Below are 27,337 nucleotides of genomic sequence, written 5' to 3' on the forward strand. Positions count from 1 at the left end.
ACCACATCCTCCACTGTATTGTCAGGTCTTACTCGCTTATGAGCTCCAGATCTTAGAAAATCCTCCCACGGCTTCGAATATGCCTGTCGCGTAGATGGCGCCAGCGAATTCATTACCAAAGCATCCTCGAGTGCCTATGTTCCATAGAGCTTCTGGCATTGCCATCCTGCACAATTCTGTGCCTGTGACTAACCCATGGAATCTGTCCCACTGTGAACGAGACAAACCATCCACAATGTCATTGTTCACTCCTGGCACATGAAGTGCCCGAAACAAAATGTCACTCTTAAAACACTGCAGCACTAAAGCCCGAAGCAACTGAAGTACCTGGACCTCCCTTGCTGACTGCCTGTTTACCAGATGTACCACTGCCATATTGTCCACTCTAAACAATATCCTCTTGTGCTGCAAAGCGCTCCCCCACAGGCACACCGCTACCACCAATGGGAAAAGCTCCAAAAGGCTATGCTACGTCCCATTCTTCCACTCAAGTGGCCAATCCTCTGCAAACCACCTGCCGTGCCAATAAATACCAAAACCTGTCGACCCAGCCGTATCAGAAAATATCTGAACATCCCATTCCCACTCCTGCCAGGCCTTCAGCGGAATTCCACTGAATGACTCCAGAAATGTGTTCCACATACGTAGGTCCTCCCGTACACCCGCCTTGAGGCGCACATGATAGTGGGGCAAGGACTTCCCTGCTAAAGCCAAAGCCAAATGCCGACAAAACATCCTCCCTGCCCGAACCACCCGGCATGCAAAATTCAGGTGACCCAGCAATACCTGCACCTCACTCACTGCTACCTTACTTTTACTCAGCATCTCATGAATCTTCTGGATCTTATCTTCTAGCAGTCACGCCGTCGCTGTCACCGTGTCCAATCAATTCCCAGAAACGACAGTGCCATAGAGGGCCCAACTGTCTTTTCAGGGGCCAAGGGCACACTAAGGTCCCCCATGACTTCCTGAAATTGCTGTAAAACGTCTGCGCACCTCAGAGAATCCGCTGGCGCCGCAAAAAAGAAGTCATCAAGATAATGCGTCACGTGGTCATGGCCAGTCACTTCCGTGAAAATCCATTGCAGGCACGTGTTGAAACATTCGAAAAGGGCACAAGTATTAGAGCAATCAATAGGAAGCGCCTTGTCCACATACCAGCACCCTTGAAATTGAATCCCCAGCAACTCAAAATCACCCTTGTGAACCAGGAGCAAACGAAAGGCCGACTTGATATCTGTCTTTGCCATCAGCGCTCCGGGCCCTAGAGCTTCCACCATGTCAATGGCCACATCAACCGACGCATAGGACACCTTGGTGATCTCCTCTGGGATAAAATCGTTAACCGAAGTGCCCTCTGGCCATGACAGATGGTGAATGAAACGATACTGCCCTTTTTCCTGCTTGGGACCACACCGATAGAGGACACAATAGGTTCTGCAACGGCCAATGTAAGAAAGGGCAGCCACGCGACCTTCCAACACCTCCTTCTCCAATTTTTGGCGCACTAGCGCCTCTTTGCCCCTCACCGAACGAAGATTCTCAGCCCACTGCAGCACCAAAGGACCTGTGTAGCCCAACTGGAACCCCTGCGTAAATCCCCATATCAGCATGTCCGCGTCTGAAGGTCTGTCATAAGCCTGCAACCAAAACGCCAGTCTGTCCACCTTAAACGGAGTATGCACCCTTTCCCGTAGGGCCCTGTCTAAACCTCTGTCCATCTCATCCACTCGATCCTGTCTGCTGTCCACCCTATGGGACCTGTCCTTGCCCACCCACTGATCCTGTGGGGCCTTGCTGCCAGGAACTGTGTATAAGAGGGTGTTTATTTTTTTTTTGCCCACATGAAGTGCGACTAATTCCAAGACCAGAACATCTATAATACGACAATCCTCCCAAAAAGCGCACCTGCCACCGTGTCACTCGTTGACAAAATGATGGCCGCCCACACAAAATGTCCCCATATATAACCCCCACCTGCAGCCCAAAAATAGCCCAAGATAACCCAACTACGTTCTGGGCCATACCACCCTACCCAAAGACCCCGGGGGGGAAAGACCTCATCCTTCGGCGAATCCCCCCGGGACCCCATTAAAAAAGTTCACTTACATGTAAGGGGCTCTGGAGTAGGAGGTGCTGGTACGTTCTCCTTAAGCAACTCTTGACCTTGGGAGGAAGGCCAACATGAGTGGCTTAACAAGCGTGCACTGAACAGTACCTCGCTTGAATGAAATGGTCTTTCTAACTAGGCTCGTTAGTACAGTGCAAATGTGGAGCAGCTAATAAGTTTAAAAAGGCTGCTTTTGGTTCGCAGTGAATACTGATGAGCATGGGCTGATGAAGTTAATATGAGTAAAATCATAGTCACTGCATTATTAGCTAATTTCAATTACTAGAAGTGTAATAATGCCACTCCGTGTTTGCGTTCAACAGGTCTATTAGCGCCACAAAGTTCTGTCGACACCGATATGTGAGGAGTGTTGAATGAAACACATTTGCCCGTGCTCAGTCTTTCAGCCGCTAAAACCCTCAACCACATATTTCATCACTTAAACACCGGGCAGACCTCTATCTTGGTGTGAGACTGCTCAGACTGCTGCAAATAGACTCCAAGTAACCCAAGCTGGTCTCCGTGAAAAGTGAAACACGTTGTAAAAAACGTTGTGGAAATCATGCAGCAAGCTCCAATGCTGTCTGCAACATTGTTGGGTTTTTCAGACCAATAGAAAGTGCGCACGGGAGCGAGGTTTGACACGCACACTGATTGCCCTGTTCACCTACACGAAAATCAATACTTTACTGAGCAAGTGAAAGAGTGATTGACATAACTGGGGATGCACTAGTAAACTTGCAACACTGCAGTAGGTGGAGTTTCTGCCGAACTCCATGCTCCAAGCAGAGCACAGAGTGGCAAAAGCATAGCAAACTCTGCCGGCGGAGAGTTTATCACCCACCCTTACACACAAGTGTGGTGCCGTTTTGCTTATAATAATATATCCATGGTGTCATCATGGACATGCAAAACTTACTCACTAGTACTCGCAAAATCAACAATTCACCATGTTCTTTGACATGATAAATTAAAATTGATTGATGCTCAAAATTGTCCCCTGAGATCACCCCATTGCAGAATTATACATTCAAAATAACCAGTACATATTTTTGGCAGACATAAAATTTAAGTTAATCACTATTTAATTGTGATCATACCATATTAGTATTTTAAAATTCACACCAATTGCTCATACATTGCTGAGTTGTAGTTAGGAAAACGTATTTGCCCTATACAAACCAAGTTTAAACCGCACAAACTTTAAAAATTCTAGTTATGGTTATCATTTACAATTTATCTACCACTTTCAAATTATTATAAGTAGTGGATCTTGTTACAAACTCTTTTCAGCTCGCCAACAGACATCTGTCTATATATTGTTCCATCAAACATGAAAATTATATTGGTAAGACAATATCTTATGTCGAGAATCATCACTGTGTGTGACAAGTAGTGCTCTTCAGAAAACTCTAAATGCTGTAATACCATCATTGTGTCCAGGCTGTTTGTGAATGCAAAAAGGCTTTTTCTAGTGTACAAAGCCTATTTGCAATTTGGTAACCAATTACCGAATCGCAAATTGTGTTTACCATTTGGTATTACGAAGGGGGGTACTTAGGACGTCCATTCCTAATACCGAATCGCAGTCGTATGTGTGAATGTTTTGCAGCCGAAATGCGATCGAAAAACATTTGCATGTTATCGCCTACTTCAAATAGGTGGTAAACCATTTGCAAATGGGAAGGAGTCCCCAAGGGACCCCTCCTCCTTTGTGAATGATTATAAAAAACTTTTTTTAAGTGCAAGAAGTGGTCTCATGGACCATTGCCTACTCTTGAAAAATTGAAAAGAAAACCTTCAATTTAAAAAAAAAATGTCCCATTTTTCTTTAAGGATAAAGGGCTCTAATTAAAAATAAAAAGATTGCTTAATTTAAAAGCAATCACAGACATGGTGGTCTGCTGACCCCAGTAGGCCACCATCCCTGTGATTTCAGGGATTCCCAATAGGTCACAAACTGAGACTGCCCTCATTAATAGTCATGAGGTAGGTTTATTTGTGACCCAAGGGGAACTGCAAAATGTGTAATACACACATTAGTACATGGGTGTTTGCGATTACCAAATAATGAATAACACAAATGTACTACTTGGTGATTGCAAATGATTACCGACGTACATCTGGCCCTTTGTGACTATTGTTAGACCTGGCAGCCTTAGGGTGGTGTTCCCCCAAACCTTTTGCCTTTGCCTTCCACTTTTTGCTGAAATTCTTTTTTTTGGTCTTAGGATTTTGTGCACTTTACCACTGTTGCCAGTGGTAAAGTGCTTGTGCTCACTCCCTCAAACATGGTAAAATTAGCTTACACCTGATTGGAATATTCAATTTACTTATAAGTCCAGTGTATATGTATACCATGTACACAGAGCCTTTAAATTAAATGCTATTAGTGAGCCTGCAGCACTTATTGTGCCACCCATTTACAGAGCCCCTTAAAACATGTCCCAGGCCTGCTAATGCAGTCTAAATGCAGTTTTAAACTGCCAATTCGACTTGGCAATATAACCCCTTGCCAAGCCTTAAACACTCCTTTTATTGCATATGTCACCCTTAAGGTAGGTCCTATATAGTCCACAGGGCATGGTGGATTGTAATTAAAAGGTTGAGCATGTACCTTCAAGTTATATATGTCCTAGTAGTGAAAAACTTTGAATTCATTTTTCACTAATGTGAGGCCTACTTGTCTCAAAGGATAACATTGGGTTGCCTTATTACACTTAGTAGGTGCTAACTTTTAATTGGGGAGAGGTAAGCATTTCATGTTTGATGTCTGTGAAATTCTAATTAAAAATATGCTTCAATGATAAAGTCAGATTTTAAATTAAAATTTTGAAAATGCCACTTTTAGAAAGTTGGCATGTTCCTGCCCTTACTTATTGGTGGCTGGAGCCTGGCCTGGGTCACATGACTCGGTGTGGTTGGCATTTGGACTTTTGTTAATTCTCCCCAGACAGCTACTCAATAAAGGGATTAGGTGTGCCTGAATAAGCCATCAACTGGCAGGCTGGGAAGCAGAGGGCACAGCCCCACTTACAATTGAATAGGCTCTGCATTACCTTCACACACATGATTTGTCACCAGTACATTGTCCTTGTATCCTGCTTGGAGCCTGGGTAGAGGAGTCAGGAAACTTCAAATACTTCAAAGAGACATTTCTAGAACCTTCTCCTACTTCAAAGATGACACCATGTATAAAAGAAAGGGACCCTCAGACCCACTCTTCAGTTCACTTAATAGACCTGCGGAAGGACTCTGAGGACTGCCTACTTCTGTGGCCTGCTGTGTATTCCACAAGATTGCTTTGCTGCACCTGGACAGATTGTTTTGTTGCCTAAAGCCTACTGTGAACCCTCAGATGCCATCCCTGTTACTTGAGTCGTGCTTTATCACTTGATCCCAAGGCTACCATACTGACTTCAAAGGCTAGTTTGCTGGCCTCCTGTGCAGAGCCCCATGGACACAAAAAGGCTTAAACCATCATGAACCCACACTGAGCCTGAGTGTGTCCTAACTGAACAAGTGGAGCCCTTTATGTCCTGGACCCTTAGTTGTGGTGCTAAAGGTGCCCAGATAGCCATGATCTAGAACTTGAGACTTAGAAGGTATTTGGCTAAACACTGCTCTGAGAACCGATGGAAGACTAGGACCCACCTACTTGTCTATCCTACTAATTTGCATTGCAGGTAGGCCTGCCTTGGAGGTAGCTCCTGCTATGCTCTTCTTCACAGCAGCAAATTCTGTTCATCGGTCCTTCGCCAAAGGAGTATCCAGCAATGGAACTCTTGTTAGCTACAGCTTCCTGCTTTGTCTTGCTGAAGATTTTTGACTTCTGAAAAAGAGACTAAGGCCCTCATTACAACCCTGACGGTAAATCCTGCTTACTGCCGTGCAGAAGACCACCAACATACCACTGCGGCAACTGAATTTTGCTACAGGTATTAGGACCCACAGCTCGGAATCAGCCACAACAAAGACACCCACACAAGTCCGCCACACCAAAGGTCAGTGATAAACTGGCGATAACAAAACCGACACCGTTACACCAACAGGAATACGTCCACACTATCACGACCCATGAATCAACGCGGCGGACTTTCAACCACAGTAAACTATTGGCGGTACACATCGCTCTGCTCAAAATACACACACACATATACAAAACACCACCACATTGGACAAATCGAAATACACACACCTGTTACACATACACACACCACACCCACACACCCAATCCAATATAAAACACACACCCACATTACCCACAAACCCTTACTACCAGAAATTTGAAAGCAGGTCGGAGAAAGATACTACCTTAAACAACGCCAGCATCCACAGACACACAACACCATCACCTACACAACATCCACGCACCTCAAACAACACACAACACATCCCCTCACACATCAGAACAGACAGCATCTCACACATCACCCACACCACATCATGGCACCTCAAAGACACCCCAGGTTCTCTGAGGAGGAGCTCAGGGTCATGGTGGAGGAAATCGTCTGGGTAGAGCCACAGCTATTCGGATCACAGGTGCAGCAGACATCCATTGCAAGGCAGATGGAGCTATGGCGAAAAATTGTCAACAGGGTGAACGCAGTGGGACAGCATTCAAGAACTAGGAATGACATCAGGAAGAGGTGGAAAGACCTACGGGGTAAGGTGCGTTCTGTGGTCTCCAGACACCAGATTGCAGTACAGAGGACTGGCGGTGGACCCCCACCTCCTACCCCACAACTAACAACATGGGAGGAGCAAGTCTTGGCAATACTGCATCATGAGGGCCTCGCAGGAGTAGCAGGAGGACTGGACTCTGGTAAGGAAAATCTTTACTACTTTTTCCCCCACCCTACCTGCATGCCATTACATACCCCACCCTTACCCTCACACCCATCACCCCAACAACCCCCATATACCCCACCAACACAACCCACACATCCCAAAAACAAGCCCTGCATGTAACACCAATGCATAGACACCCATCACCAAAGCATGTCCAGTACAGATACCCACACGGACCCCAAACCAACTATCACACCAGGACCAACGAAAGAATGCAAGCACTGGAGTACAGGGTCACCCACCCATTGCACATGATGGCACACACAGATGCAATAATCATGCTTTTACAGCCTTACAGGACCCTTACCCAATGTCACCTGACAGGAGGTGCCAGGCATATCCAGTCCCCCCACACAAGAGACCCACAGTGATGACAGCAGCTCTGAACAACTGGATCAAAATGACCAGCAGGTCCATCTGGGACCTCAGGACAGTCGGTTCCCATGACAGTCGCAAGCCACCACAGAGCCTCCCCCCTCAGGAAACACCAGCACAGAACCCAACCAGCAGGCCCATCCCTCTGTCCCAGGACACGTCAATCAGCAGTGTGCATCCTTAAACTGCCATTGATCCACTTCCTATGCCCCTTTGGACAATGCACCTGTGAAACAAATAGACTGGGCTCTGCCATGGACATTCCTCCACCATCACCCCAGCCCATTTTACAACCCCCTCCACTTATTAGCACAGAAATAAACACACTTCAATCACAAAACAATCTGGAGTCAGTCTGTGCTTTCACAAATGTGTAATTGCAATAACCATGGAATATAGCAATGTATATTTACTTGTTCACATACCAATATGACACAACTGTAGACCAGGAGGAAATATAGCAGAAGGCACAAAGTGGGACCTACATCTGTGAAATGGAAAGGCAAAGTGACAAGTCAGGGTCAATACACTGAGTAAAAATGACAGACTTATGCTAGCTCCAATAATAGTACGAGATGTGGGAGGCAGTGACATCTTACCTGCGTCTCACTGGAAGTACTGCATGATTATGTTGTTTCGGTTGTCGAGATGCTCTTCTGCCTCCTCTTCTTCACTGTCCACAGGCTCCACAGCTGCCACAAGACCACCAGCTGGCCCATCCTCCAGCAGAAAAGGCACCTGCCGTCGCAAAGCCAGGTTATGCAGCATACAGTAGGCCATGATTATCTGGCACACCTTCTTTGGTGAGTAGTAGAGGGAACCACCTGTCATATGGAGGCACCGGAATCTGGCCTTCAGGAGGCTGAAGGTGCATTCGATCACCCTCCTAGTTCACCAATGTGCTTCACTGTAGCATTCCTCTGCCCTTGTCCTGGGATTCCTCACTGGGGTCAGTAGCCATGACAGGTTGGGGTAACCAGAGTCACCTGCACATATCGAGGGACAGCTGTTAGACACACACTAACCCTTAGGGACAACACCTTACCCAGACACCTATTCACACTGTATTGGGTCCTTGGCCTCACTTATTAGCCACACACAGTGCCTCTGGAGTTACCCCATCACATAAGGGATGCTGCTATTCCTCAAAATGTAAGTGTCATGCACTGAGCCAGGAAACTTGGCATTCACATGGGAGATGTGCCAAACACACCGTCTGCCAAACACACCATCTGCACATTCATCGAATGGTAGCTCTTCCGGTTTCTGTACACCTGTTCACTCCTGCGTGGGGGTACTAATGCCACATGTGTCCCATCAATGGCACCTATGATGTTGGGGATATGTCCCAGGGCATAGAAGTCACCTTTCACTGTGGGCAAATCCTCCACCTGAGGGAACACGATGTAGCTGCGCATGTGTTTCAGCAGGGTGGACAACACGATAGAGAACATTGTCTGGGACATCCCTGATGCAATTGCCACTGTGTGAAAGAAACCACTTGCCAGGAAATAGAGTACTGACAGGACCTGCACTAGAGGGGGTATTCCTGTGGGATGGCGGATAGCTGACATCAGGTCAGGCTCCAAATGGGCACACAGTTCCTGGATTGTTGCACGATCAATTCTGTATGTTACTGGGATGTGTCTCTCTTCCACTGTCGACAGGTCCACCAGGGGTCTGTACACCGGAGGATGCCGCCATCTCATCACCTGCCCCAGCAGACGTGCCCTATGGAGGAGAACAGCGAGCAGAGTCAGCCAACACTGAGGTATCACAAAATATCTTTTGTAGACATTTATTAGTCCGCAATGTGCCCGTAACTGTGTGTATTCCAGGCCTAGATAGGTGTGACAAAGTTAGTATTAATGCCATGTGCCCCCCGGAAATGGCGGCTGCCTGACCTGTAAGGTGGGACAAGGGGCTATGAGGTAACTGCGCTGCCGTTCTACACCGTCACGGTGGTCGGTTGAAGACCGCGGCGCTATTCAGCATTGGTTAACATTGGGCCCTATTGGTCAGAGGAGCCAATGACGATGTATGCCAGTGGTGACGATACACACCGTCGCGGACGTGACCCCCATTTTCTGTCTGTTCACTCACTTGATACCTGACCTTCAACAGGAGAGGACCTAACTGCAAGTGCTGCTGTGACCTGTGTCTGGAAGCGACCAGGGCTCGTGTGTCTGGGGAAAGGGTCCCTGCCTTCACTTCGGAGGAGTTGGAGAAACTAGTGTATGGGGTCCTCCACCAGTACATGTAACTGTACGGTCCTCCAGACAAACAGGTGAGTACACTCTGAGCATGCTGAATGGGCAATGCCTGCTTTGAGTGGTGTGGATGGAAGATACATTGGAGGGGCTGAGGCCTACATGTGTGGATGGTGAGTGTATGTGCGTCATGGCATGGGTGGGAACTGGTGGGCAATGACTATGACGATCTGGCCGGGTGAGTAATGTCCTTTCCCCCTGTACCATTCCTCTAGGTCAGCGCCCACCAGAAGAAGGCAATTTGGCGTGCCATCGCCAAGGTCGTCTGGACCCTGGGGGTCTACCACAGACGGAGCACCCACTGCCGTAAAAGATGGGAGGACCTGTGCTGCTGGAGCAAGAAGACGGCGGAGGCCCAGCTGGGGATGGCCTCCCAACGTGGGAGGGCTGCCCGTCGCACCATGACCCCCCTGATGTTCCAGATCCTGGCGGTGGCCTATCCGAGTTGGATGGGCGCTTGAGGGTATCACAGCAGCCACAAGGGGGTGAGTACACTCTCATTCAGCTGACTCTGCAAGCCAACCAAAGTATCTGGGTGGGGGAGGTGCGCAGTGGGTTCCCCTAGGTCAGGACGATCTTGGTAGGCAAGGTCCCTTGTGAGGCAGGCTGTGTGGCACCCCAACCCCACTAGTGCTAAGAATCATCTACACCTAGTCAGGCTCCTGTGACTTCCAGGTGTGCAGCAATTAGGCTTAGGCCTCGTACCCCATGGGCATGTGAGAAATCTAGGAACTATAAGTGCATGGCGTACTGCAGAGGGCTGCTCACTGTCTGTTGTGTCCGCCAACGGTAGTGGTGTTGCATGCACTGAACATGTCTTTCTTCTGTCTTTCCCTCCCCTTTTTTGTGGTCTCCCTGTTCTTGTGTGAAATAGCATCAACAGGCGGAGGAGCATTGGCACCGAAGCAGGAGGGAGCTGCATCCCACTTGGCCCTGGAGGGTGAAGCTACGGAGTCTGAAGCCACCAGTGGGATGGAGGGCGAGGGGAGCTCCACGGCGGGGACAGGAGCAGAGACCAGCGACAGCAACTCCTCTGATGGGAGCTCCCTTGCGGTGGCAGGCCCCTCTGTGCCCACCGCATCAACAGGAACAGCCGCCACCCCCCTCCCTACCAGCACCACCCTCCCAGCAGCCCCTCAGCATCTGTCCTGTGCCCGCTCACCCAGGAGGGTGGGCATTTGCTTCGCCCCAGGCACCTCAGGCCCTGCCCCTGTCAGCCCTGCTGCCCTCAGTGAGGAGGCTATTGACCTCCTGAAATCCCTCACTGTTGGGCAGTGTACCATTCTGAATGCCATCCAGGGTGTTGAGAGGCATTTGCAACAAACAAATGCATACCTGGAGTGCATTCGTCCTGGCCAGGCAGCCCAACAGAGAGCATTTCAGGCTCTGGCCTCAGCACTGATGGCAGCCATTGTCCTTGTGTCCAGCGTCCCCCCTCCAACCTCCTCCACCCAGACCCAATCCCTGTAACTCTGCCTATCCCAAGCACACCATCAGACCAGCATGCACCCACATCAACACACAAGAGTGGCTCAGGCAAACATAAGCACCACACATCCTACAGGCACTCATACAAGCAACATACACATGCACACATACCAACATCCACTTCCTCCACTGTGTCCGCCTCCTCCACGTCTCCCTCCTCCCTCCCAGTCTCATCTCCACTCACACCTGCATGTACATCCTCAGCCACTACCTCCATCACCAGCACGCCCATCACCACACACCGCTCACGTGCAATCACCACCCCCACTACCATTCACACATCCCCAGTGTCCTCTACCAGTGTGTCTGTGAGCCCTCCTCCCAAAGTACACAAATGCAGGCACACACCCACCTTACAGCCATCCACCTCACAACAGTCTCCAGCCCATGCACCTTCACCCAAATTCAGCAGACGTACACCTCCTACAACCACTACCTCTTCCTCCACTCCCAAACCCCCTCCATCTACCCGTCCCAGTGTGTCTAAAAAACGTTTCCTGGCTAACATTGACCTCTTCCCTACACCTCCCCCACAGTCCTTCCCCTAGGGTCAGGCTTTCCAGGTCCCAGCCCAGCACCTCAGTCACCACATCCCCAGGCACAGTGATGCCAGCAACTGCGGGGTCATGGAGTGTGCCAAACACCAGGGCTGCAAGTGTGCCACGTAGCGAGGGCAAGGACATTCCGCCACCTGCCAAGGTGAAAAAGATGCCCACATCCTGGAGGGAGAAGCCGAAACCACCAGCCACCAAGGGGTCAGCGAAAACTAAAGGGGATAGTGGCAAGACAACTGCGCCATCATCAAAGGTGGGGAAGGGCCAAAAACAGAAGGGGAGGTCAGGAGAGGGCATGGTGGCACAGACTGAGGGACCAGTGTCACATCTTCTGTCCACATCCACGCCAACCTGTATGGCGGCAAACACCGCCACCTGCAGCGCCTCCGGCACGTCTACAGCAGCTGCGACAGTCCCCAGCCTCTTCCCCGATGGGCAGCCGTCCGCCGCTGCAGGGGACATCCTGCTTTCTTCCTCAGCAGGTGCTGACACATGCCCCACCGCCAGCCCCGCCGCTACAGATCCCGCCGCCAGCACCGCCACCACAGACCCCGCCGCCAGCACCGCCACGACAGACCCCGCCGCAAGCACCGCCACGACAGACCCCGCCGCAAGCACCGCCACGACAGACCCCGCCGCAAGCACCGCCAGTGGCCCCGCGACGTCCTCGGACAGTGGCACCACCGCTGACATGCCTACCATCCCCAGTGGTCAGTCGTCCGAGGCTGGTGGTGAGTTCCAGGACCCTGGGCAGCTTCCATGAAGCATTACTGTCATCACTGTTGGCACCTGCAGGTGGAATGCGAAGCTGCAGCAATGTGGGGTATGTCGCTGCCTCCATGGCGTATCATGGTACCTGTACCTCACCAATGTCGTGGCACGCACACCCAGGTGAGTGAATTGTACCGGCCACACTGCACGTGGAGCACTCTGGGCACCAGGACCCCTCCAGATCCAGTGGAGAATGACATCCACTACCTCAGTCCTTGGCAGGATGAAGCACTCTGGGCACCAGGCCCCCTCCAGAACCAGTGGAGAATGACATCCACTACATCAGTTCTTGGCAGGATAAAGCACTCTGGGCACCAGGCCCCCCCTCCAGAACCAGTGGAGAATGACATCCACCTGAGAGACTGTGGCTTTGCACTCCCCAGGATAAAGCAGTGGGCAAACCACCCACTGGAGAGACTTGAGAGACTGTGGCTTTGCACTCCCCAGGAAAAAGCAGTGGGCAAACCAACCACTGGAGAGACTTGTGAGACTGTGGCTTCGCACTCCCCAGGATAAGTGGAGCATGGAGCCCCCTCGTGCAGCAGTGGTGTTGTGCGTTGATCTGGCTGAGGTGCCCCCTCCCTCTGAGGTGCCCGTTTCATTTTGATCTGATGCCCCTCCAGTGTTTCCTCCGTTTCCAGTCAGGTACCTAGTGTCGGCTTCGCCCATGCATTTTGGGCCCAGTGGTCCACGGACAATGATTGGTGCACTATCCGGACTTGTGTAGTTGGTGTACGTTATTGTAATTACTGGATTTTGAACTTTCATAATGAGATTTCACATGATTACATTTGTTCAAATAATTTCCTTGCATTCTTCCAGGGGGTGTGGGGGTGTATGTGTACTGTTGCTGCATGTATTTGTGTGTATGTTGTGGGGAGGGCGGGGGTGGGGGTGTTGTGTGTTGCATGTGTGTGTCACTCTCTTTTCCCTCCTGTTAGACCTGACAGCTTTAGGGTGGTCACCCCTAACATTTTGCCTGCCTCCCTCCACTTTTTGGACACTGTTTTTGCTGGCTTTTAGACTCACACTTTACCACTGCTAACACCACAAACACAGAGTACTCAGCCTCACTTGCATACATCTGCATTTTGAATGGGTCTTCCTGGGCTGGGAGGGTGGAAGGCCTGCTCTCACACAAAGGACTGCCACACCCCCTACTGGGACCCTGGCTGTCAGGATTGAACTGAAAGGGGACCTGGTTCACTTTTAAGCCACTCTTTGAAGTCCCCCCCACTTCAAAGGCACAGTTGGGTATAAAACAAGGCCTCTGCCCTACCACCACAGACACTTGCTGTAAAAGAAACCTGAACCAGAACCTGCATCCTGCCAAGAAGAACTGCCTGGCTGCCTAAAGGACTCACCTGACTGCTTTCTACAAAGGACTGCTGCCTTGCTGTTGCCCTGCTGCCTTGCTGAACTCTTGCCTTGCTGCAGAAGTGCTCTCCAAGGGCTTGGATAGAGCTTGCCTCCTGTTCAATGAAGTCTCAGGACCAAAAAGACTTCTATCTTTCAACTGGACACACCGTTTTTCCACGCATCTCCTCCTCTGTGGCCTTTTGCAGAGATTTTCCACTCCATACTAGGTACTTTGTGCTTGAAAGAGACTTTGTTTGCTTTTTAAAGACTTAAGACACTTTATATCACTTTTCAGTGATATCTCTACAAATTTCATATTGCACCTTTTAGCGTTTTGACATGCAAATATCCAGATAAATATTATATATTTTTCTAAACACTGTGGTGTATTTTTGTGGTGCTATATTGTGTTATTGTATGATTTATTGCACAAATACTTTACACATTGCCTTCTAAGTTAAGCCTGACTGCTCAGTGCCAAGCTACCAGAGGGTGGGCACAGGATAATTTGGATTGTGTGTAACTTACCCGGACTAGAGTGAGGATCCTTGCTTGGAGAGGGGTAACCTGACTGCCAACCAAAGACCCCATCTCTAACACCTCCCCTGTGTTGTAGGTGCAGTACTCACTGTGGTCGTCGCCACCGTCTTTGGTGCTCCTGGTAGAAGAAGAGGAAGACCAGCATCGACAGTATCTGCAATTTGGGCTCCATGGCGTCCTGGTTCCTCGTGGGGTGTAGAGAGGTGAGTGTTTTCCCGTCAGTCTACTGCTTCCGCCATGTTTTTGTTCGCATTGGTTTTGCCCCGGAAAAGGTGGCGGATAGGCCTCTTGTGATATGGTGGGCGGTACATTGTCTTCCGCCTGTCTGTTGGCGGTTACAGCCGCGGTGTTTGTTTCTACCGCCGTGGCGGTCGGAGTGTTAAAGTGGCTGTCTATGTTGCCGGTTTCCGCCATGGACATGATTCAATTTTTTCCGCCGGACTGTTTGCGGTATTTACCGCCGCTTTAACACCGACCTCCAGGGTTGTAATGAGGGCGTAAGTCTGAACATAGAAATCTTCATGTGACTTCATCCAGCAGCTCCTCAATGATGATGCTTCCTCCTCAGACACCACCTACAGTATTGCCCCACTGAATTTTACCTTCTCAGAACATTTTTCTTCTAAATTTCTTCTAGGTCCGAAGGTAAGCTCTGGCCTGGACTAACCCACCTCCTCTATTCGACTTGCGCTCCATTGCGGTCGGTCATATTTTTTTTTACTATGACCCAGCCTAGCAAGATTGGATGTCCACAGTTGGTGTTTTGATTTTTAGACAACATTTGTACCTTAAAAACTCATAATGTAGGTGCTACTGATTGAGTTTTTGTCCTCTTGGCATTACACAATTTAAAAAAAATATACTCTATTTTCTTAAATTTATATGGGTTTTTCTTGTGTTGTGTATTCACATTATTACTGTTTGTGTGCTGCACAAAAACTAGGGTGGGTGGACCTTACAGATGCTCGCTCTGTAGAGCTCCACAGAGATACATAAGAACTCAGTGAGATTCCATGCAGTTAAGTGAGTGGGTTGATATTGGTACATTGTGCCGATTTTTATCGCCAGGAGCTTGTTCTATGCTAAGCAGCATGACTGGCACCACACAGTGCGCCAGGACGCTCTGCTACTCAAGTTGGTTTGACTGTTTCTCAAGTAGATTTTCTATTTGAGTAGCAGCTTTCCCAACACCAACACTTGTGAGCTTCCGCAATCGCCCTCATTGTAAAAATGTTGCTGGGTACCCTCTCAGTGCCCAAAATTCTCACTCACCAACTTACTCTTGGTCAGCCACGCCCCAAAAAAATACTTCCATGCAAAAGTTATCAGAATTTGGCGGTCACTGGCTAGAACTCCATGTTACATGTGTTACACAGAGTGACCAAAACTCCACCAGCAGATATATCACCCACCTCTGATAAATGTTTTACACAATGCCTCTAAATTAAGCCTGACTGCTTTTGGGCCAAGCTACCAACATGTTAAGTAAAGGTTACTTTAGTGACTTTTGTTGTACACCCTGACAGGGATTGTGGCTGTCAACCAACAACCCAATTCCTCATAACTATGTACCAGTTTGTCTTTCAGGAAGGACTTTTTCTGAGGGGACAAGGGTTTTTGTCACCCACCATTTCTCTTAACAACTTCTCTGCTTGCAGTAAATCCCGATGTTTATTAAGGATTTTCCTCACCTCAAATGCCTTAGTACTGTAAGTTATGGTAAACCTTACCATACGACTGGATTGATGGGATATATTTGTTCTGTCTTCAAATCAAATTACTTTTGTGTGGTTTGGCAATTACTTTTCTGACTGCTTTCTGCCAGATTTTTGCATGGTACCCTCGAGATTTAAATCTTATAGTATAACAAAAGATGTACAGTCAGCCTGTTTATCAACCTTTCACTCAGCTGACAGTCTAGAGAGGATATGGCGATATTTCCTGCTCCACTCAAATGTATCACTGAGGCCAGGCTGACATCTGTCGGGTGAAGGCTCATTCTTGACAAGTTATAAGCAAATCTTAAATAAAAAAAAATAGAAAAGAGATGAAACACAGTATTATAATTAGTCATAAATAACTGAGTGGAAGTAACATATCAGGTAGTCCTGGATGGAACTTGTGGAATTTCACACAGTGGAATTCTGCAAAGTTACAAAACACTTCACAAGATTCCACGGAGTTCCAGGAATGGGTTGAAAAGGCATGCTGCTCTGCTAGCACTGCGATTTAGCGCTTGTAGCACATTCTGTGCTGACAAATCAGTGTAAATAGCACCACATGATCACAAACGTGCCACCATTTTGTTTAGTCTGCTCCTACCTACATTTCTCCCTGCCTAAATCCAAAACCCACTCCAATCCAAACCAATCCACCCCATCTGGTCACTCACTTCCCAATCATACCTTTTCCTAATTACAGTTTAACTTTCCATGTGTGTATTTACGTTTCTGTGTGCTTATTTGTTACTTTTTGGTACTTAATTTTCTGTTTTCATTTTCTAGCCTGTCTGTCTTGTTTCTTTCCTTATCATTCCCAGTCCAACTCCTTCCGAAGTCCCAATGGCAAAAGCAGACATCCCCTGTGGGCAATGCAAGCATGCAGGGATGGAGCCTGCCCCATCTTCAGCGAGGTGGCAATGGGCACAGTAATTTTCTGGGTGCAGCACCACCTCCCTTGCATGCTGGCAGCAGGCCTGGTAAAGGTGATACTGTGTGGTATGGTTGGGTGCTCTGGGGATGAGTTTTGGCGGCTTGTGTGCCACAGCACAGGTATCCAACACACAAAGTAGCAAAAAACACACCAATGGGCGGGCATACTTGACTGTGAGCAGGCCGTGCATGGTGTTGAAACTGTTGGGCTCGGTGTAAAATATTTTCATTTTTTTAAAATTCCAATATTATGTTTTTTTTCCCAAGCGGCATGCACATAGGTAAGTTAAGTTTAGTTTAGGGAATGGTTATACACATATATATGAATTATGTATATTATTGTTTGCATTTATAAAAATGCTTATATTTTGTGCCAGTGAATAATAATATAAGTGTCAGTATGCATTTTCACATTATTCACAATGTGAGTAAGTGAATATACATATTATGGTGGTCTTTATGTCCCTTGCTGTCTTCTGACTACTAGGGTTAATGTGGCAGTATCACCGCCTACAGGCCGGCGGTGAGGACCGTCACATTATAAGTGTGGCGGGTTGGCTGCTGCCAACCCGCCACATCTCCACCCATACCGCCATGGCAGTATGAGACATCGGGCCAGAGATGTTCATCTCTGACCCGGCAGTCCACAGAGGACCGCCAGCAGTATTAGGAGCCGGCCCACCACCATGGTTTCCACGGCAGTAGCACCACCATGAAAACCATAGTGGTAGGGCTACCGGAGACAAGGAATTCCTTCCCTGACACCGGTAGATGGCTCCCCCCTCCACCTTACCCCCACGCCCTCCCTACAGTCACAGCGCACCCCACTCACATAGCGCTCTCCACCTCCCCTACTCACATAGTTCCCCCACCCCCTACTCACATAGCACCCCCTCTGTACATTCACAGAGACCCCCACACACACCACACATACACCCACTCACCTACACTTCCAGACACACATCAACTCACACTCATCCATACACGCATCCACTCACACGCATCCATCCACCCATTCACTTACACACATTCAGGCACGCACACACACAAACATCCAAACACGCATCCTCACTCACATACACACTGACATGCAGACATGCACTCATTTCAACATTCATACACGCATTCACTCACACGCATACAACCATGCATACACCACAACAGTCACATTCACACACGCACACACACATGCATACACACACGTAGACACCACACAATCAGACACGCACAGACAACACCCCCCACCCTCCCACCCCATCCCCTGTCGGATGCCTGAGATACCTTGTCCAGCGAGGAGGTCGTCCGGCAGGGAACGGGAAAGGGTGCTGCCACCACTGGCAGCACCCCACACGCAGGACACCACCAGGCTGTATTAATGGTCTTTATACAGCCGGTGGCGTCCTACTGGTGGGGCAGTGCAGGCTGTAGCAACGCAAGTGCGCCACCATCCCCCAGCATGACTACTGCCAGATATCTGCCCAACGTGTGGTGGAAATCTGGCAGTACCCATTATATAGCAGGCAGAAGACTGCCAGCACTGGCGGCCTTCTGGCACCCGTGGCTTTGGCAGTCTCGCTCAGAGATAGACAGATATATAGATAAGATAGAAAAATAGATAGATAGTTGGATAGATATTTGTGCAGCAATGTTTGTGGCCAGCAGCGATATGTACCCTCTGTTGCAAAAAGAACATTTTATTTATGAGCGTGGTACCATGTTTAAGCAGGAGTTAAGCACACAGCAGCAGAACTTTAAAAAGTGAATGAGCCTGTAGGCCTTACTCCAGTGACACAGGTTAAAAAGGCCCTGTTCACTCCTACTGATCACTACACGTGATGTTGTCACCATTGCTCTCATGCTGCTTAACTCCTGTGAAGGAGGTAGCCTTCCACCACTATGAGTGTAGCTATTTGGGTGCCCTTCCCGATCCATTATGACCGCAATCCACGAGACAGACCTTTGTTATGTCTCACACGGATGGTCTGTTTTTGACTATGACAATAAATATCAACATAGGGGTTCCAGACGTCAAAACAGTAGGGCACTCAGGTCTTTTCCATCCCAGCAGGGTACAATGATGTAGAGTGGGGAGGAAAGGCAACACGGTCACAATTAAGTGTGTCTCAAAGGAGGCCCACAGTCGAGCAGGAAGGAATATAGAGAAACAGGAGGGACGAAGGGGGGAAAAGGTGCATTCAAAGCTGGGATTGTCTAGCATGTCACTCAGAACCCCTAGCTGTAAAACATCCCTGTAATTCACTTTTTACCCACCTACAATTTTATGTTAAGGACACCCCCACCAAACCAGAAGCCCATACCTTCAACTGCTATGCAGGGGCAAAGCAGTAATGGGTGAGCAATACATAACATGGCCCCTGCTCTCTGACCCAAATGTGAATGAACTACCTTACCTGCCACCCACATCAACCTCACCACCTTTCCTGCCCCCCATCCCCCTTCTGCAGTGATGCTTTCTGTTAAAGCAGAGAAGCAGCACTTTGCTGACAGTCTCAGTGAGAGCCTAAACGGCCTGATCTGGAATGCCTTTATGACACAGCAGCAGTGGGTAACAGGTTTTGTATCAACTCTTGCTACATCATGGCAGTGAGTTACCAGATTAGGGGTCATATTTACAATCCTCTACTGCCACCAGAGTGTCTCTTTCTGTGATGCTCTGGTGGGGCTGTGCACTGTGTCCTAATAACAAGGCAGCGCTAAGCCACTTTTTGTGGCTTAACACCACCTTGTAAATATGGGCCCCTCCGATTAAGTTTTCTGCGACACAGGGACGTGCAATGGGTGTTGTTGTGGGCATTCCACTGCAACACTTATTGCTTTTGACGCTGCTTCAGATTTACAAGGAATCGTAAATCTGAGGCAGCGCCAAAAACTAACGCCACCCCAGGGGTAGTGTTAGCATTGCGCTTCAAGGATGACTACTTTTATTTCTCCTCGATTTTGTTTTTTCATAGAAAAAGCAAAAGGTCATTAATGATTGTTTATGTGCTGGAAGGTGTCTCTTCTTACACATAAACTATCATTCAATAATGACGATTTGCTACTTCTGCAGCACACACAGAAGTGCTCAATTGCCATTGTATATTGTTTACTTGGAGAAAGGGACACCTTCCTGTACATAAACAATCATTCCCTTCAGTGCAGACACACTTGCACTATGGTGCATGGATGCCTGCGATGGCACTGGCAGCTAACTTTAGCACCAGTGCTAGGGGAACACAAGGTGTGTTGTAATTTTGTAAATACAGCACATCCCTGCGTTTCAGAACTGAAGCAGCACAGCGCTTCCAATTTTGACACTGCGCCGCACTGCACCAGTTCCACGTAAATATACCCCTAAGAATCTGGTGCAAATGAAAGAGGCTTCCTATGGAATTCATACATAACATATTCAAATATAGATGGGTAACAGTGAATTATGGGGATGTTTTTCACTGAGTGGTTCTGAGTGGCATCACAAAGACAAGAGTGAAGCTCAATTTGTCTATGATGTCACTGAGAACCCCAAGAGCAAAAATATCCTGTAATTCACTTTTTACCCATCTATAATTTTAATTCTTGTCTGGCCCCAAACCTATATTCTCATGCCTTCAACTGCTATGCAAGGTAGAGAAGTAACCGGGGAAGCCGAATATCACATGGCCACCTCCCTGACCCAAATGTAGAAAAAATGCATTACTTGCCATCCTTAACCAATCTTCATCCCCTTTACAGACTTCTATCCCCCTCTTGCAACTGTACTTTGTGCTTACAGTCAAAACAAACATTGGAGGTGCCCTGACAGGGTGCCAGTGAGCCTTATCAGCCTGGCCTGGAAGGCCTTTATGACGTAGCTATAGAGGGCAACATGTTTTGTTCTCAACTGTTGTTACTTCATAAGTTAGCAGATTGACAATATGGTGTACACAATAAAGGCTGTCTCTTAGAGCCATGCATAGCATACAGAATTATTTATAGATGGGTAACAGTAAATTGTGGAGATGTTTTTTTCTGATTCTGGTTTTAAGTAGTATCAAATAGAGAACTAAGCCCAAGTTGTCCATGATGTCACTCAGAACTTAAAAGTGAAAAACATCCCTGTAATTACATTTTGTACCTATCATTTCATGTTATGTATTCACCCCACACCCAAACCATCTGCCCCTACTTTCAACTGCTATGCAGGGGCAGAGGAGTAATGATGGAGCTTTACATAACATAGCCTCTCCTACCTGTCCAGTTTTTTTAAAAAAAGCACTATCATCCAACCCCAACACTCACTGTGCCTTCCCTTTTTCCCCCCCACCAGAAGCTTTGCTTCTTGTGCTGCTCGGAGAGGTTCTTAGGGAGACTTGTCAGACCGGCATTGGACTTCCCTATGACATAGCAACAGTGGGTAGGAGCTTTCGTTAACAGCTGGTTCTATGTCATAGCAATTATTTGCTGGAATTACACCCGTTATTCACACCGGTGGCTCTCTACCAGAGCTGTACATAGCAGTTTTTTAGACCATGTGCCTGTGGTATCTTGATTGATAGCATTGATTTATGTTAGTTGATATGCAGAATACTCTACTATGAAGTATTGTGAGAATGTTGGAATGTAGAATACTGGAAGGCTTTAGAATAGTTTGGGAGTCAGTTAGAAGCTGGCTTTCTTAATGGAAGGGACATTTGTATATGCTGTAATACTTATATATTAAACTGATTCAACCTTTATGCTACTCGTAGTGGTGATTGCACTTCTTCACAGTGTCATTTGTCACTACTTTTCTCTACTCCTATCACTAAGGGTAATTCATCAGCAGCCAAGCAAAATTTCCATCTGAATTGGTCACTTGAAAGCTCAGCAGGCCTAATTTCTTCCTACAATTGGGGATAGACTCACCAGAGCAAATTTATCACAACTACCAGAGCTTGTTTCAGGAAAGTAGAAAAATATGGAAGTGGTGTAAGACCCATTAAATATTACATGTTTGCAATTAATATCAGGCTAATCAAGGGAATTTAGCACAATAATGCTGTTTGGGTTGCTGGCAGCAACTTCTATTAGTTTTGGTTCAGTTTTCTATATTAAACTGCTTTCACCAAAAGGTGCCATGGAGATGAGAAGCCAGAGGAATCACATGCTCCTCAATCATTGCACAGAAACAAGACACTGTAATCTGCAGAGTATGTGTGTTAATGAACAGTGTAGTAAGTATGACGTTTGGAATGGTTTATGAAGGAGACACATAACCTCAAGCAATATGTGTTGCTTATCTGCCAACCAGTTAAGGTTGGCAAGGGTTGGAGAAATATGATCTGGTAAGCCTCAGGATTATTCTTGTTGCAACATTCTGAATGTGTTAAAGGTGATGTATACAAGATACAAGACTCAATAAGATATAGATCTAATACATTGCAAAAAAATCAATGTTTGATGATATAAAAAACCATCCATAACAGAGACCTTGTGATAACAAAACAGATGAAGAACCCTTTTCAGGGAAGACACGTAGCATAACGAAGAACTTTCAACTGTGCTGATCACTAGCTATGGTCATACTTGACCCTCACACCTACGTTTTTCACATAGATTACAGAGCTCGGACATTCAGCAGGGAAGCCAGGCCTTGCAGGTGCTGCCAGGACAGAGGGCCTCATTATGAGTATGACATTGACTGCCCAATTACGACTTAGGTGGGCGGACAAGCCTAAAGACTGCCATTCCCACCAGGATCACAGATCCCGACAGGGTGATGGCAGTCGGGCTTATAATCCGCTATGGAGGAACTGATCTCAGCACTGCCTGGCTGATTACAACCCCACTTTCCGCCAGCTTTTTCATAGAGGGGACCCTGCCATGAAAAGGCTGGTGGGAAGCCAGTGCAGGGGCACCCCTGCCCAGCACAGTTGGAGTGTGTACTGTCTGCTTTGCGTAATGAGCCTTGAATTCTCTGATAGGTTTAATTAGAATGACAGCTGTCCTATTTTCTACAGTCTAAAAACAAGCATGAAAATGTATGGCCAATTAGTCCAAATCTTTAGCTACTTTTAGTAGAAATTGTGTTTAATCAACATACATAAAAAAATGCTGTTTCAAAAGATTAAATTAAGTTCACCTGAAGGGCAACATAAAGACAGAAATGTGGTGGTATTAAATAGACCTGAGAAAGAAACAAAGATTGTTTGAAATCACATGCCATGTACCACTTCACTTTGGGAGTACCACACTTTTTACTTACTTTGGGAATTTTTGGAAGCCAAGAGGAATGAGGCAGTTTAATTCTTGCCTACTAACAACTTTTAGCTGTCTGCTGTCGAAGACCTACAATAAACAGTAGCAGTATGACCAGCATGCTTTTGGTCAACCCCTTTCATAGCATTGGTTGACTTTGTCATCTCATTTGCTTCCTTATTATTTGATAGTTTTTCTTTTTCCGCTTGCCTTCGCCCCTTCCCTAGAATAAATCTCCTTTATCATTTTTTTGATTGGAAGACTTATATCTTTGTAAGGCTTAAATTCAGGGAACTACTTTTTTCTCTCATAAATATATGGAAGTACGTGTTTTCCTGTTATCTCCCTCATGTGTTGCTTCCCCACTCAAATTCTTACCCCCTCCACACTCTTCATGTTGTTCCCATTGCCCCTAGTTTGTCCTTTCCCTCTGTCACCCTTGTCCATCACACTTTCTGTTAAAATTACCTTTCAACACCCCCACAACCTCCTTCTGCCCTTTCCTCCACTCTGGCATTGACTAATCCTTCCACCTCCCACTACTCCTACATTGCTCTCTGCCACTCCCAGGCCCATACTTTAAATAAAAATACATTTTTTTTTGTTTTTTGAAGGGCTCAGAAACTATGACTTGCCACTTGCCGCGCTTTTAATGTTTGTGCCCGCCAACTTGAATGAGTGAATTAAAAGTTAAAATAGGAATAGAAAGCTAACATATGATGAGGCATACATGCACATGTATGGTGATGAATGTGTGGGTGGACGTGTGGTCTTCATTTTTTTGTTTTTGCAACACTGTCCAGCATCTGAAACATGCCCTTTCTTTCTTGTTGCTGATGCAGAATATCTTTGGCAAAAGGCATCAAAAAGCCTAATGGTTGGAAAAGTGAGACCTATTGGCTTTGCCAGTGTTAGTTGAGTATGCTATACATGAGGAGGCAGCCTGCACACTAACATGCTGAAGTGTTTGGAAACCTTCGGTAAGGGGTTGAAATCTTGTGCCCCTTGAATGCCTTTGAGAAGCACTGACGAGCATAGACAAGCCATCAGCTTTGGGAGCAAAATAAAACCTTATCTCGTCCCACTAGGCAGAACGTAGAAAACGTATACATTAATGAATGTTAGTACAATAAGGCTGAATATGTGGCAGACATTTAAAGCAATGAGGTTTGTTTTTAGGGGGAAATCTTATTGCAGGGGAAGACCATTCCTGTGTCTGCTGGCTAGACGGTAGATGGCACAAAAGAGAGATGGGGTGCAGACTGTATAAGGAGCAGAAAGTAGAAATTGATAAACAGAGTACGAAATACCTGTGGGAAAATAGAGAGTTATGGAGAGCCATCAAAACGTTTGAACATAATACACAGGAAACAAAATTGCAAAGAAGAGTAATAAAGAAGGAGATGATAGATGTTTTAGTGCTGTCCTACTTCTGCCATCCAGCAATTAACGTTTGACTGGGTGTGGAAAAAGGTGTGAAGTGCTTCCCAGGAGCAAACAGTAGGAGATCTGAATAGGTATATATGACAGAATATAGAGGGAAGGGCGTGAGCATCCTTTTTGACATTACTTTGTCAAATCCTTTATGAATGACAAACCTTGCTTGATATGTCTGCCTGATGTTTACATGTAACACCGAGGGTACACTTGAAACTATCATACTTCTGTTTCTAGGTTTACACATAACACAGTATCCACACTTAAAAGAAACTAAAACAGGGTGCCAAAACAATTGAGTATCCACTGCCAGGTTGCTGGAAAATCCTACTTTATCCTACCAGACCTTTGTCTCAGTTTTCTGAGGATATAGTGAAGACTATAGACTAGATTTCAGTGCTGAAGTGGGAGGACACTAGAATTACCATAGTGCACTATCCACGATTAACCAGCCCATTTAGAGCCTACATTTTGTGTGACTGAAGACTTGGCATCTTGTTAATGCCCAAAGTGAGTAGAATTAGTCCTGGCAACTTTTACTCCATTGGTTAGGACATGCCTAGAAGTCATTTCCCCCCACTAGTTCATGCTAGGCATAAATGTAGCATAACCAGTTACAGATTTTAGAACACTCCTGGGATCCAGGAAGATCAGAAGTGGGGAGAACCTGCTCCCTGCGACCTGAGAAAAATCCTAAATGACTGCCCATTCTCTCTCCTGAACCAAATACAAAAAAGGGGACTCTAAGGGTCAAAAGGGCTGAACTTCTCTTAAAGTTCCAGGGACACAACAAACTGAAATAGCCTTTTCCCACAACTGCCCAACTAACAAGGGCTGGACCCTGCTGTTTGACCTTTGTCTGACACCCTGTGAATCTCTTAGTGCCTCCTCTGAAGCCCTGGAGGGCTTTAGAATAGTAGTCCTGTGGTGGATTAGAACTTAAATGACTAAAGTCAGAAGGTAGAATCTTTGACCAGGACAAACCTGGTTGATGTATCAGAGCTGTGCTTCATTGTGATCTGTGTCAAATTGCACCTAGGTCCCGGCCAACTGTGGCGATTGATTATTACTGGCACTTGATGCTTCTTCGCACTATTCCTACTTAAAACTCAAAAAATCATATTTCAGGTTTTCCTTACTGGATTTGCTTTTATTTGGGTGTCATTTTGTTTGTTAAATGTTACTCTATTTTTCTAATTCAGTTGAGGAATTGTATTACTTTCGGGTTTAACTTTATTGCTGTTTTGGTACTGCATAATTACTTTACACATTGCCCTAAGCTAAGTGTGAATGCTCTGTGCCATAGCGTTCAATGGGTGAACTTAGGATAATTTAATGACTTTCAGGGTTCACCCGACAAAGGCTGTGATTGTTCCTTGAGGTGGGTAGTCACAAGCAGACTGTGCTTCAACAGCCAAATTCAATGTAAGGGTTTTTACAGTCACACACAGCCGCTTAATATCAGTCTGTTTTCCTTATGACCTAAGAGGATTTAAAGACACAAATTATACGGCATGAAACGGGTACATTTGGCAAATGGGTTATAGAGTAACTAAAGGTCCTGCGTGATAACAAATAACATTGACCAGTTTATTCTGTCACTTAGCTAGCACGAGGCTGCATATATGGTGTTTGGAGAGTAGAGTGCTTTAGGATGGCTACCATGAAGAATGCAGAAATTTGATGTGTGATTTGCAATTGACATTGTAAGAACACTGTGTCTGGAATTTACAAATATATGTATCCAAGCAAACAATAATCAACCTGTGAATCATCCACTAGTAGTACACTGCAGATTCTATGCTGTTACTGGATAATTGCAAGCATGAGTCTTCTGCAATTATTTTGCCTTCCCACTACTAATGGTAGAATACTTAAAATCACTCACACTTTTGACCAGATAGTGCATTTCTCTCAGGATCTGTCCAGTTACCATGCATCACTGAGGGATAGGAGTCTATGTCCCTTATTTTCTCTTCTCTTCTCTGCAATTGTTCTATCATCCCCTCCTCTTCTAACCATGCTACTTGAAAATAGCCATTGGTTAAGACTTTGCTGAAAAAACCTTAGTCCAGCCAATATTTTCTCAGTAATAATTGCCTCATTGCTGCAGTTTCTCTTCACAAAAACATTTTGGAATAACATATTGACATTCAAATTTCTGATTTTTGGGGCAATAATACACTGTATGTGGCCCAATCAGGCTTTCTCCCAGTGTATAGCACAGAAACTGCTTTGATATGTATCCTGCATCTTCTTAGAATGGTGTTGAAAGAAATGGTATGAACATTGTTGAATGTCTTAAAGTTCAACACAATGGCTCACTTCACTATCACCAGCTGTTTTGCAGATGTGGAACATTTTTGGCATGGATAGCCTCCTATCTTTTGTACAGTACACAAATGGTAGGGCTTACCTCTTTCCAATCTTTTAGATAGCTTGCTCATGGTGTGCACTAGGGCACCTCAGCCAGCGCTCCTCTATTTGACATGTATATGCCACCTTTAGGCTGCCTGTCATTCTAAACTGAGATTGCTGGGGAGGAAGCTTATGGCTACTGAAGAAACGTGGCTTTATTCTTGGCCAGCAAAGAAGATATTAGTTTAGCTATTGAACAATGTGGGATAGGTAGGGAATTATTTGGCTCTATGAGAATTTCGATTTAGTTCAGAAGGCCATTACAGGAGATTACCAGAGCTGGGAGGAAGACTGATT

At 46.5% G+C, this 27,337-nt stretch overlaps 1 protein-coding gene and 1 long non-coding RNA gene across 2 annotated transcripts in view; one reads left to right on the forward strand and one right to left on the reverse strand.

The window, feature by feature from the left end:
• LOC138302192 (uncharacterized) overlaps window positions 1-27,337 on the forward strand; it is a 127,888-nt gene that overhangs the window by 37,325 nt on the left and 63,226 nt on the right. The window lies entirely within an intron of this gene.
• The window catches only part of TNFSF15 (TNF superfamily member 15), a 55,245-nt gene that overhangs the window by 1,769 nt on the left and 26,139 nt on the right, over window positions 1-27,337 (reverse strand). The gene's annotated exons all lie outside the window — the stretch shown is intronic.

This window comes from Pleurodeles waltl, chromosome 6 (genome assembly GCF_031143425.1).
Source record: "Pleurodeles waltl isolate 20211129_DDA chromosome 6, aPleWal1.hap1.20221129, whole genome shotgun sequence".
Classification (NCBI taxonomy): Eukaryota; Metazoa; Chordata; class Amphibia; order Caudata; family Salamandridae; genus Pleurodeles; species Pleurodeles waltl.